The following is a 14,060-nucleotide window of genomic DNA, read 5'->3' on the forward strand; positions in this document are numbered from 1 at the left end:
GCTGCTAGACTCTCTTTAGTAGACAGAAAGGCTTACCTAAGAAGACCAGCCCTTTACTGTCACTATCTTTTGGGATGTTTACCAGTACCTTTGTTTGTTTAGAAATAAAAAGCCTTGGTCCTTATTCTTAGTCCCAAAAGAACCAGCTTCCCCCCTCCTCCCTGGGCTATTTTTTCCCTTGGGAAATTGAGATTTGAACCATAGGAAATGACCAGTTCATAGCCCTCAGTCTTGTGTAAGTCCTGTGGCTGCCACAGGCTGGGCCACATTCTGTTTACATGTCTTCATCTATGCTTGTGTGAAACACTATGTTTAAAAATAAGGCAGTTTGATATCAATCTCTTTGCAGCTGCTTTTTTTTTTTTAACCATCTGTTATTTTCAACTCCGATTTTTTATTTACTAGTGTTCATGCTGATGAGGAGTTTCCTAAATGACCGATTCTTTCTCTTATGCATCTTGTTTGGAGAAGCACTGTCTCTGCCTCATGCTAAGTATGATCTTTCTGCTTTCCTTAGTATCTCAGTTTGATATACTTCCTCCATCCCCTTGCCTATAATTTTTTAGGGTGACCAGGGTGAGAGGCAACACCACGTGGGGAGGTAGAGGGGAAGGCGAGGCTTCCTCTGTCCTCTCCCCCTGTAAAGTTCACCATAAGTGTCCTCAGTCCTATGTAAGACACTTGCAGATACAGCTTCAAGCCCTGTTCATCTATTCTTCCCTCAATAACAGAGTTCTCTCCGACTAAGAATGGTACATTCTCCCCCTCCCTTTATTTGATTTGTAACTATTCTGCTTGCCACATTTAAAGGTGACATTGTTATGTGGCATCTTCAATGTACGTGATGCACAAATGTAATTCTCTTGAGTAAATATGATTAGCTTCTGGTATAAGTTCACTGTTCCTCATTTGTAATTTGGACATCCAATGAGCTCCAGAAAGGGAACTTTTTGGGGGGGGCTTTTTCCCAGAAAAACAAAAGCAAAAACTACCCACAAACCTCTGGCCCCAAGAAAGGAAAGGAGCTTGGAGCTCTCAGAAACTCTGAAGCCTGGCATGCTGGAGTCAAGAGGTAAGCTGCCTAGGCAGCGTGGCATTATGAGTGAACTCCAACTTTGGCAGGTGAGGCCTCTGCACTTAGCTGGTGGTCTTCATGCTGGCTGATTCTGTGCTCTGTGATTTTGATTTCTCGTCTGTCAAGTGACACATCTTAGCTTTTCCCATACTTGGGAGGTTCTACTAGTGTGCCTGTTTGACTGGCCTCTGCCAGTCGTCTCCTCTAGCTTCTTTTTTTTTGAGTTGGAGTCTCACTCTGTCGCCCAGACTGGAGTGCAGTGGCCGCTCCCGGCCACCGCAGCCTCACCTACTGGGCTCCGGCGATCCTTCCGCCTCAGCCTTCCGAGTAGCCGGAATTACAGGCATGCGCTACCATGCCCGGCTGATTTTTTGATTTATTGTAGAGATGAGGTCTCGCTGCCCAGGCGGGTCTCGAACCCACGGGCTCAGGAATCCACTCACCTCAGCCTCCCAAAGGCACGGGATTACAGGCTGAACCACTGAGCCCGGCTTCCTCTAGCTTCTTTAATCCAGCCTCAGGAGTATTCTTAGGTGTGCTCATAATGTGAGGTCCTGTCTGGTTGATGTGCTCTTTCAGAGCTCCATTTTTAAAATAAATATTTTTGTAGACATTTTTTTCTCCCACTTAGGGAGCACAGTTCATGGGCTCCACAAATTGGGACTCTGAGTATGTGTGTGTGTCCACAAACCACTAGGGCTTTTTACATTATTGTCACATTTTCTAAAGAAAGAATGGAAGTGATCAGGGTTGGAGCTGCAGGTGTCACGTACCCATCAGTTAAATGAAGTCCCCAGAGAAAGTTTTTGTGGAAGCTGTTTTGTTAATATGGTTTTCCCCCTAGAGCCTGCTTGTTGAACCATACATAGAGGATCCTTGGAGCTACTATGGATTATGCTTTTATTTTTCTTCTTTTAAAGTGTTTTCTGGCTGGACATGGTGGCTCATTCCTGTACTCTCAGTACTTTGGGAGGCCGAAGCAGGAGGATCGCTTGAACCTAGGAATTTGAGACCATCTTAGGCAACATAACAATAGGAAACATAACAAGACCTTGTCTCTACAAAAACTAAAAACAATTAGCCGGCCATGGTGGTATGCAACTGTAGTCCCAGCTACTTGGGAGGCTGAAGCAGAAGGATCATCTGAGCCCAGAAGGTTGAGGCTGAAGTGAGTTGTGATCATCCCACTGTACTCCATGTTGGGTGACAGAGTGAGACACTGACTCAAAAAAAGAAGTGTTTTCTATGATAATAAATTGCTTATTCTATCATACTGCCTTTTCTCTAACTGCCCCTATAAGCAGAATCATATACAGCTTTCCTTTTTTTTTTTTTTAAGAGACAAGAGTCTTGCTGTGTCCCCCAGGCTGGAGTGCAGTGGCATGATCATAACTCACTATAACCTCAAATTCCTGATCTCAAGCAGTCTTCCCCACTCAGCCTTTTAAAGCATTGGGATTATAGGCTGAGCCCAACCAGCTTTCTGTTTTTGATGTCATGCTTGATTATTACTCTCCCAAGTTCCAGAGTTTCTTCTTTCTAGACCAGCGACTTCAAGAGAAACTTTTCTATTTCATCATTGTGAATCTCTAATAGAAATATTGCAAGATTACATTGCCCTTCCATTGCTACTGTAACAAATAACCATAATCCTAATAGATTAAAGCAATAGACATTTGTTCTTTTTAATTCTGTAGGTGAGCAGTCCATCATGGGTCTCACTGACTGAGATCAAGATATCTATTTCTTTCTGAAGGCTCAAGGGGAGAATTGGTTTCCCTTTCTAGTTTCTAGAGGCTATCCATGTTCCCAGGATTGTGTCCCCTTCTCTAACTTGATTGCCAGCAAAGTCTAGTCAAGTCCTTGTCCCTCAGCTATCAGGCTGGGTCTCTAACCACAGCTGGGAAAGCTTTTAAGGATTGATGTGATTAGATTAGGCCAACTGGGCTAATGCTGGATAATCTCATCTCAGAGTCCTTGATTTAATGACATCTCCCTGTAAGGTAACATATTCACAGGTTCTAGGGATGAGGATGTGTACATCTTTGGGGGGTCATTTTGCTGCCTAACACAGTGCTCAAAACTTTTGTAAGCAAATGATTCTTTACCCTTTATGTAAACGAACTATTTTTTGCAAAGGAGCTTTACTGTTATAGGAAATTTATGTTTCATTGTTTGACATCTTTTTGAATATATGTAAGCCTACTGTTTGAAAAGCACATTGGTATCTATATAAGGTTTTGAGTTCTGCTAAGGCCAGATATTAAGCTGAGTACTTTTGCATGTTTTGTTTATATAATTGTCAAGCAGTCCTATTATTACAATGGGGATACTGAGACACAAAGGAAACTGGCCCAGGGTCACATAGCTAGAAGTGGCAGAGCCAGGGTCCAAGAGGCTGCATTCGTTTTACTCTGCTTTTCTGCTTTACAAGTGATAAAGGAAAAACAAAATGAGAAATGGTAATGGAAACACTTAAAATGATGTGGAATCTCTATGCTTCTGCCAGGGTGATGATAAACAATAAATATTGCCTGTGGTAGATTGATTACACTAATGGCCTCGATTAATGGCCTTCTTGTATTCACACTTTTTGCCCGACAGTGTTGTAGCATCTCTTCCTGCCCTCCCTACCACTGAGATTGGCCACATGATTTGTGGGCCAGTGGAATGTTAGAGCATGCTGTGTAGAAGCAGAGCTGTCAAAAGCGCCCATGTGTTTCCGATTGCCTTGTACACAACTGGGCCACTCCCTCAGACTGTCACCACCATGAGAACATGGCCAGGCTAGGCCAATGGGGAGAGCCAGGATTCCATCCTAGACTCATTGGCCTCACCAGCCCCATCTGACCTGTCAGCTGCTCTCAGTCTCTCGAGGTCTATCCCGGCCAGGGTCACTGGAACTACCCTGTGACCTGTAGAGGTGTACAAATAATCAATCCATGGTTGTGATAAGCCACTGAATTTTGGTGAAGTTTACTACAGAGCTCTTGTTAACTGATGCACAGCTCGTATCATATATTTAAATAGCCTACGTAGTAATTTTAGTGTCCTTTTGAAGATTTTTGGGGGGCAGTTTTGTAATTTTATTTTCTGTACTTCACAATCAGCAATTAGTTCTTATCCACATTGGCTGTCTGTAGGTTTTTGAAAGTGGTAACAGGTGCATAGGTAAACAAAGTATAAAGCTTGTTTCATCCTCATGACATTTTCTGGACAGTCTCACACAAATGCAGTATGGGACATTCTTTATTCCATTGGTCCAGACAGCTTTGTTGAACCTGATATCAGTGAGTATATCTGGGACTCCCATCTCCTTCATGGCAAATTTCCAGATCTCTTTGAGTCCCTGAAGGGCACGTTTCTTGAAGCCCACTCCATGGATGCATTTATGAATGTCGATGGTGTGTTCTCGGGTCACCACCGCATTAATGACAGAACGGCCCCTTCTTCTCACCACCCTTTTTGGTTGGTGCCTTTCTGCTGGGCCCAAGTTGGAGAGGAGGCATAAAGATCATTTTGTTAGTTATGACTTGTAACTAATTCATATTCTTTTAAGATTGTACCTTAGGTTCAAGAACTTCCCATTATATCTGCTCCTTTTCTCCCTTTTTATAAAAACATTAAAGTCCTTTATGTTTTTCCCAGTTTCACTCAGAAGAAGGACTTATTTTCCTTTCTGAAATTATTATTTCTAATATGGTGTTTTTTGACCCCAACCTACAGTAAGAAATATGTATTAACTCAAAACTCACATATTTAACCCTTTGTACTTAGAGACATCTACTGGATCACCTACCAGCAACTTGAAAGATGAATCACTTTATATTAAATATTATAGCATTGGAACCAATTATTTAATTGTAATGACATTTGGTTTATAATGAAATTTTGGACATTGAAGAACTTAATTATGACAAAAAAATCAAAATTCTATATCTTTTATTTTTCAAATGTGTGGTAACGTGTGAAACACTCCCTGGCATGTATTGCAGGTTTATTGATAACATGTTGTGCAATAGTAATTTGTTTGACGTCTTCCACCTGGTGTTTTTCTATTTGGGCAAACGGCACAGTCTCATTTTCTGTAATTTATTGTCCAGTCTCTTGTTTGAAGATGATTTGGAAGGATATACTTGTGATTCCTGAAAACTACAAAGATGAGTCTAAATCTAGCTCATCTTTGCTGCTGCTTATAACTTTTATTTTTGTCTTTTCGTTTTCCTTTTTGTTCTGCAAACTAAATAAGTGGACAAAAATTTCTGATTGTAAATTATGAAATCACGACATGAAATTTATCAAAAGAGTATTACTTTTCTAATTTTACTTTTTCCACTTAGTGCAGATAAATTAATTTGTTCTGTGCCATTCCCCACTTCAATACGATCAACCTTCAACTTTGAAAGTCTCTTTCCAGGGTATAGTAACTAACGAATCTATCTTTTCAAGTTATGCCATATGATACAAAGGGTATACCCAACAGCTCCCTTTCTTATACAAATGCTTTTTATCACTACTTTCTGTTACAAAGTGTTGGCACCACTGTGGAAGCATTTTACACATTCTCTTAATATGTGACGCTGGCTGATTTTTTTTTTTTACATATATTTCAGTATATATTCCATTTCATCATTTGCTTCAGCAGCTGTTTTTTTTGTTTTTTTACATATGTCTCAGTATATATTCCATTTCTTCACTTGCTTTTTTGTGCAATTTGAATGGAAAACTTCAAGGTAACATGCATTTTTGAAAAATTTGCACTTGCATAAGTTTGTCCTTTATAATCACCAGCAGTTTCTTTATGTCCCCTGAGAGGAGACATCAAGTGGTTTGCTAGATTTACAATGTCCCCTTAAAGGAGACATCTGGGTACAAAGGGTTAAGTATATAAAAGCAAGAAAAGTTTTATAAAACAGTTCTTACCTTTATTACCTCTGATGTCCTCTAATGCTTTCTATTCTGTTTTATTGTCTTAAAAAATACTGGTCAGGGATCAGTAGACTCTGACCTGCTGCCCATTTTGTAAATAAAGTTTTATTGGAACAAAGACACTCCCAATTGTTCTTGTATTGTTTATGGCTGCCATCCCACTATAATGGCAAGTGTGAGTCATTGTAACAGAAATGATCTGGCCTGCAAGGCCTAAAGTATTTACCATCTGGCACTTGCAAAAAAAAGTTTTTCTGACCCTTGCACTGAATTGATTTCATAATGCATCTGTTAGTTGCCACCCTCCATTCAGAAAACCTGATGCAAATAATGCTTAGCTCTCCTGATACCCTGCTAGATGCTACTCTGTACACATCTGGCAGATGTGAAAACGGACCCTTCTCCCATGGCACATTCAAACTTTCATTTTCTTAGACAACAATTAAGCTCTTGCTATTTAACATTGTACCTGATTGGTTTATACAGAAAACTTTTTAAACCTTTCTAAAATGTGTCCTAAATTTTAAGTAGTGTTATGCTCCCCCTTCTTTATTTTTAAACAAGTCTTTCTGCTGGAAACTAACTGGAATTAAAATGGACACAGATTCCATTCAAGTGCTAGTTATTTATTCATTCGATTCCAACAGCGCCTTTTTTGTGATATAATGGAGTCCATTAGTGGGAGAGGCAGAGAAACAGTGATCATGGCTTCTTTTAGAACACCTTTCTGGCAACTGGTCCTTCTTGCCACATTTCTGAATTAGGGCGGTATTATTTCTGAGCATTATAAAATTTAGAGACATTAACACATAGACTGTGATTGAAAAGACTTTGGAAAATTTTTTTTAAATTTCTCAGACCTAATTGAGCCCTTAAAGGCCAGATTTCCCCCAATACCTTCATTTTCTAAGCCTGTCAAGAAAAGATAGCATTGTTATTTATGTTGTGTGGCTCATGGGATTGATGAGAAAGAGCTGAGGCAGAAAAAACTTTTGAGTGATCTGGATATGTCTTTGTGAAATCTAAAATGCCAGGTGAAGGATGGTCCCTGGCCCATTTATTTATTGGCAGTGAGAATAAAGTGAGCTGAAACTACAGCATGAAGAGCATAGGTAAAATCCAAGAAACGATTCCCAAATAAGGTAGGTTCTTTGACATTAGAATAGGTTCTCCTGAGTGTGTTTGATGTTAGTTCAGATGGGTGGCCATCCCTCCACGTGATCGGTTGTATTTAATTAATAAGAATTGGCTGGGTTTGGTGGCCCAGCCTGTAATCCTAGCAATTTGGGAGGCCGAGGTGAGTGAATTGCCTGAGCCCACGGGCTTAAGACCCACCTGGGCAACTTGACAAGACCTTGTCTCTACAATAAATCAAAAATTAGTGGGCATCTGTAGTTCCGGCTACTTGGAAGGCTGAGTCGGGAGGATCGCCGGAGCCCAGCAGGTCGAGGCTGCAGTGGCCGGGAGCATGCCACTGCACTCCAGTCTGGGTAACAGTAAGACTCCAACTCAAAAAAAAAAATTAATAAGGATCAATAACTTTTGCAAATATAAAAAAAATTGGAGAATTCACATTAGGAACACAAGAATAGATCAGCAGCCTGGGAGGAAGACTCTGGGAAACCCAGAAATCCTCTTTGCCCTCTTCTCTGCTTCCATCCACATGGCTCCTTCATTCTCCTCCCTGTCTTATTTTGTTTTTCTTGTCCCAAGGGCAGAACTGTGGACAAGGGTATTTGTTATAGGGTAAACCACACAAGACTGTTTTTTCTCTTGTAATTCTAGTTCTACTTTCCTGGGGAAAGTTGCCCTTAGTGCCAACTTAAGATCACGCAGAGGTGGGCAGAGGTTGGAACCTGGGAAGAAGACTGTGGTTCAGCTCCAGATCCTACAATATTAGTGGGGTCATTTCAGCAATTTGTGGGTCTGGTTTTGGTTGTGGAGTGCTTCTGGAATTTATTGAGTGGGGACCTGTGGTACTAAACATCCATAATGCATAGAACAGTTATGTGTCACACAGTGTTTCCTGTGTCCCACTGCTAGACAATCATGAACAAGCAAAACCTGAATCTAGACCTAACTAACATGTAAACAAATAATATTTGCACATTTTAAATGAACATCAACTTTTCCAGTCAGTGAAGAAAGACTGTGCTTTGTGTTTTGTTGGGAATTTTGCCATTTTAGAAACTCATACCACCCATATAGCATCACTACATCACCTGTCTCAGTCCACATTTATAGCCAGCCCATTTTTTGATTTTACATTAAAGTGCAAGCATCTAATGACTCCATTATCCCTTCTAGAGTGGTCTGCCCAACTAATTGCGAGTTGAAACACGTTAGGTTTATCATAAATCACTTTCCTTTTATTCTCATGTATGTCACACTCTTAGGGCATTAAATGTATACGTATGAATTTGTGTTTAGGTAGGATATCTAAGAATTGAATTACAGATAGCAAAGGGGTGTTATAATTTTGCTCTAAGCTGGGGGTTTGGGAGCTGATAGGGTTTAAAACACAGCCCTAAGGGAAATGATTTGTGAAGTGATTTTTTTTCCCTATAGTCACATGATTCAGCCGAATTAATACTCGAATGCCAAGCATTTTTTTTTTAAACAAACTGTGGCCCATACATTTGAGGGCAGCAGAAAAAAGAAATTGAGACATTGGTTCCAGTCATACTGCTCCTCCCCCAGCTGCATCCATGAGCTGCATCCATCTTCTTGGTGCAGAGCCACTGCCCTCTCAGGTATGTGGTTTATGGCTCTTGTTGGGCCCGGGCTTTCTGGTGGGTCTCTCATCATTCTGGAAAAGCTGCAGGAGTAGAGGGTGAAGTCAAGTTGTCACATGAGTTTCTTTCTTTTTTTTTTTTTTTTTTTTGAGTTGGAGTCTCACTCTGTCACCCAGACTGGAGTGCAGTGGCCGCTCCTGGCCACCGCCTCGACCTGCTGGTCTCCGGTGATCCTTCCGCCTCAGCATTCCAAGTAGCTGGAATTACAGGCGCATGCTACCACGCCCGGCTAATTTGTTTTGATTTATTGTAGAGATGAGATCTTGCCAAGTTGCCCAGGCAGGTCTTGAACCCGCGGGTTCAGGCAATCCACTCACCTCAGCCTCCCAAAGTGCGGGATTACAGGCTGAGCCACCGAGCCCGGCTGTCACGTGAGTTTCATATGAACTGCTGCAGACTGTGCAGGGGGCTTCTGGGGGACCTATGAGCCTGCATGGGAAAATATAACACATTCATTTTCATTTACCTCTTGCCAAAATTTAGCAATTCTTTCACTTTTGAATGCTGGTCACAAATCACCATAGTATTTATGACATTTTCACCAACAGAAATCCAGTATTTTCAAATCACATTGTAGATGGTTAACAGATATCTTGAAATATCAATACTAATCACCACTTTGAAATTATGGTGGTCGTTTATGTCTGCTGCTAGATAGTGTTATTTAATGTGTTAATAAACAAGCACATTATTACAGAGTCACAATTTTAAATTTGTAGTGATTAAATGTCATTGATTTCCTCTGCAATCCAGTGTATTGTATTATATGCAGCTCAGCCTGTAATCCCACTCCTTGGGAGACTGAGGTGAGTGAATTGCCTGAGCCCACGGGTTCGAGACCCACTTGGGCAACTTGGCGAGACCTCATCTCTACAATAAATCAAAAAATTGACCGGGTGTGGTAGCGCGCGCCTGTAGTTCCAGCTACTTGGAAGGCTGCGGCGGAAGGATTGCCGGAGCCAGCAGGTCGAGGCTGCAGTGGCCGGGAGCAGCCACTGCACTCCAGTCTGGGCGAGTGAGACTCCAACTCAAAAAAAAAAAAAAATCCTTCTCAGTAGGGGTTTGTATCCCTCTCTAGTCTACCAAAGGGGATCAGACCAAGGGGGCACAGAAATCAGAGAGTAGAACTGTGGCATGTTCTGGACCTTACAATTCCACTGCTCCTCTGTTTCTCCTCTTCATCAGGAGTTGACCTCCTCCTGACTTGGCCTTTCCCCAAGGCTGTCAGATATGGGTGTGCAGTGGGTGTGGGTTTATTTCCAATTGGCTTTTTATTTTCTTCTTACACATGGTCAAATAATTGAACTCTACCTTTGGTTTACTCTTTTATCATACACGAGGAGACAAGTTTAAGAGACCATTCCTCCAGCAAATTGGTGTCTATCAGTACAAGGTGCAAGATGCATTTAAAGCCAAACGTTCTGGTTATTTGAATCCTTGACAGGATGATCTCAGCTTCAGTTTTTCAAGTGGAGAAAAAAAACCACAGATACTCTGTAGGAAAATTCCTTATATGCATAACAAATGAACCCCCAGTTTTCTTCTTTTATACTTCAGAGTTATATCACCAGCTGGACTCTGAGAACTACCCCGTTGCCCAAGACATGTGTTGTGCAATGACTGCCAGGAGGGTTTTCCTGTTGCGAGGTGGCTTGGAGGGGTGGGGAGGTGGACTCTAGAAATCAGGATTGGGGTGGAGGAGTCAGCTTCACAGGTTTGTACTTCATCTTGGTTGCTAGTTTGCCACCCAGTGAGTCTAGCCTAAAGGGGGCTGTGCTGCCTTTATAGCTGGATTTCTGGGAATGGAGTCAGCCTTTTTCTGTTTCTGGAAACTTCTGTTGATAGGAAATGACGTTGCCACAGAAGAGCTTACTCTACTGTTCGTCGCAATCTTCCAGACTCGAAGTCATTGTTGTGCTGCCATGTGCATCTTTTTCCTCTCATAAATTCTAAGTCTATATTTAGAGCATGAAAATGCTGAACGTTTCCTCTCTAACTCCTTAGAAGTCAAAGTGGGGGAGGGATTTAACGTATTCAACACAAATTTCCTGGACAACCACTTTAAAAGAGAGTAGAGATAATAATTTTTCATTCTTCAAAATATATACTATGCTGAAGACTGGAATCGAGTGGTCTCAAATTTTTTTCCTTCACTTTTCTGTGGGTTTAGTTACTGATTGTATTTCTCATTTAGTATAAGTCACTCCTTAAGGAAGTAGGAATAGTTCCATTACATTATATTCTTCTTGCCTATGATCAAAAGAGAACATATATGTATTTAATAAACTTATCAATGAAGTGACTGCATCTCATTAAAAAAAATTTTTTTTTTTGTAAACTGGAATAGCAAAATTCTATTTTTTTCCTGAGCCATTGATTGATAATACAAATTCATGTGCAAGATTTTGGGTACAGTTAGGCCTAATTTTTTTTTTTTTTTTTTAATTTGAGACAGGAGGAGTCTCACTTTGTTGCCTAGGCTGGTCTGAAACTCCTGAGCTCAAGCAATTGTTTCAAACTCCTGGGCTGAAGTGATTCTCCCACCTCAGCCTCTCAGAGTGCTGGGATTACAGGTGTGAGCCACTGTGCCTAGCTAATTAGGCCTAATTTTTAAAGTGTGATACCTAAGATCTTTTTATTGTGAGACTGTACTTTTTTCATTGGGTAGGCCAGTTTGTTTGTTTTGGCTTGAGAAAGCAAGAAATTCATCAAATTCACTGGCTAAACAGGTGGTGATTTCACTGAGTTCAAAGGATCTCTTACCCCACCCCGCTGACCCCTCCATTTTGAATCACATTTACTTGGCCTGTTTCATAAAGGTTTGGTTTGTGGTGAATTTTGATATTCTGATCTGTAGCCAGACACTTATCCATTGGACTGAATTTTGATCTTAATCCTACTTCATGGAGAAGGTAAATAAAGTCCAGAAGATCTAGAGTATAAGAGTTAAAATATTCATGAGTGATCCATCTTCTGGTCAGATGGATGGCAGAATTAACTGTGTAGCTGCTAGACACAGACAGATCCCATTACCATTTTATAGACCTTATCACAATGAAAAGTGAAAAATCTGCCGGACTTCGTGGCTCATCCTGTAATCCCAGAACTTTGGGAGGCCAAGGCGAGTGGATTGCTTGAGCTGGCGGGTTTGAGACCAGCCCAGGCAACCTGCTGAGACCTTGTCTCTACAATAAATAAAAAAAAATTAGCCAGATGTGGTAGCACGTGTCTCTAATTCTAACTATTTGGAAGGCTAAAGTGGAAGGATGGCCTGAGTCCAGCAGGTCGATGCTGGGATGACCGTGAGCATGCCCCATTGCACTCCAATCTGGGTGATGGAGTGAGACTCTAACTCAAAAAAAGAAAGAAAGAAAACTGTATTTCCTGTCTTCAAGTTGACAACCGAAAGGTGAGAACCTCATATTTGAACACTTTCTCCCGGAGTACAGACCTTTTGAGCATGGTAGCTGATGTCCAGGGTAATACTGGGTACTTCTGTGGCCATACTTCATGCATATTGTCCAATTCCATGCTTAGGACAACCTTGTATATTTGCTTCTCTTATTTTCATTGAACAAATGTGAAACTCTTATGTGGAAAAGTGAAGTTTCTTGTTGGTAGGAACTCACATAGAAAGCAAGATGACCATATAATTTATCATCCATGCTGAAATGTTTTTGAGAGTGAAAGGGTAGCTATTGATGGTTATGCTGGGATAACAGGCATAAACAGGGACATATGGTACCCCTGCTGATAAGGCGAAGATTAAGGTTGATTGCAAGTCCCAAAACCTGGCTGCCCTGCTTTTCATTACATGTTGTTAGATCAGGCCACTCCATCTACAAATGAATAGGTGAGGCACAGAGTGAAGAACCTTCTGAGGATGAGTCCTGCACTAGGTGTAGAGCTGAAGAAAAATTCCTCTCAGGCTAGGTAAAAAGTTCCCTCTGGCCAGAGGAACATCTACTATAGATTGTCTTTCATGTCAAGACATAGAAAGTGTTTATTATTGGGAAGGCAGGTGGTTTTTCTCCTCCTAAAAAATGGTTTTCCATTGTTAGTTTAAAAGAATGGGTATGCTTTAGCATTTACTAGAAAGACAAAACAAGAGTCATAAAATCTCTTCATAGCCAGTGGCTGATATGAGGTGGAGCAAAATGATGAGTTCTTCAATAGTAAGGCGTGTAGCTACAGATTTAGTACTCTTGTTTTTAGCACTTTGGCCATGGCTGTTATTATTAAGGCAAATTCGTGTGTGCTGTACTCATTAATATGAGATGTTAAGATAAAAATCCCAGCCCTCAAATAGATGGCACGCCGGGTCTTGCTACACAGTGGCTTGTGACCAGCCTTTGTGCCTCTGACACATGTGTGCACATACACCCGGCAGAGACTCAGGCATGAAGATGGATGAAGCACAAGGTACTTATAAATGATATTATAGCCTGACCATGAGAAGTAATGAAGAGCCTCGCGCAGTGCCCCAGGATTTATTTGTTCACAGTGTCATGTTCTCTTGCAGCCTTCTAAGCCAGCTGAGGTGTGAAAGCAAATGTTTCATAACAGAGCAGTGTTGTAAATACCACAGCCTGTAAAACAGCACTGCTAGATTACCATTTGTCATCAGGTCAGCAGTGCCAGAGAATGACATGCCATCCACAGACCACTGCTGGCAACCTAGTTCAAGTAAGGGACGGGTGAGAGTTACACACTTGGCTGCACATTCGGGAGCTGGCTTTCGACTGAGAGCTGTCACTTGGCCTTCCTTCTGTACCCCGTTAGTGGGAGATCTGATTCCTGGCACTTGGAGTGCCCGGAAAAGTCTGAATTCTAAAGAAGGCAAAGTGAAACTTTCTGGTAATAAAGATCTCTATCAGGAGTGACCAGTGGGACCTGGAGAGGGACTTGCCATACTGTTTGAACCACTCCCTGAGGAGAACAACAATCTCTGGTTGTCTTGGTGAAGGACCTGACTTTTCCCTGGAAATACGAGAACCATAGGCCACAAGACAAGGAGAAAAAGAACACAGGGTTAAAGGAGGCACATGAGAAGGCAAAGCAAGGGGAGAAAAGAGGAGGCCTGAGTGGCGAGCAGTGACCATTCTGCTGTGGGAAAAGAGAGACTGGAAGACCCAGGACAGCTGTGCTGCCGTGGGTGACATGAATCTGCTTAGAGTGGAGGACGAGGCACCAGCTGGCAAGTCAGGAGATCTGGGGGCTGGTGCATTTCCAGCCACTGACTAGGTTTGTGAGCCTCTGTC

At 41.6% G+C, this 14,060-nt stretch overlaps 1 pseudogene; it reads right to left on the minus strand.

Moving 5' to 3' along the window:
- Nucleotides 1-4,188: 4,188 nt before the first annotated feature.
- LOC110596661 lies at nucleotides 4,189-4,593 on the minus strand (annotated as a pseudogene).
- Between the last annotated feature and the right edge of the window lie 9,467 nt (nucleotides 4,594-14,060).

Source organism: Carlito syrichta, unplaced genomic scaffold, assembly GCF_000164805.1.
Source record: "Carlito syrichta isolate Samal-C Ts95f unplaced genomic scaffold, Tarsius_syrichta-2.0.1 Scaffold312030, whole genome shotgun sequence".
Taxonomy (NCBI): domain Eukaryota; kingdom Metazoa; phylum Chordata; class Mammalia; order Primates; family Tarsiidae; genus Carlito; species Carlito syrichta.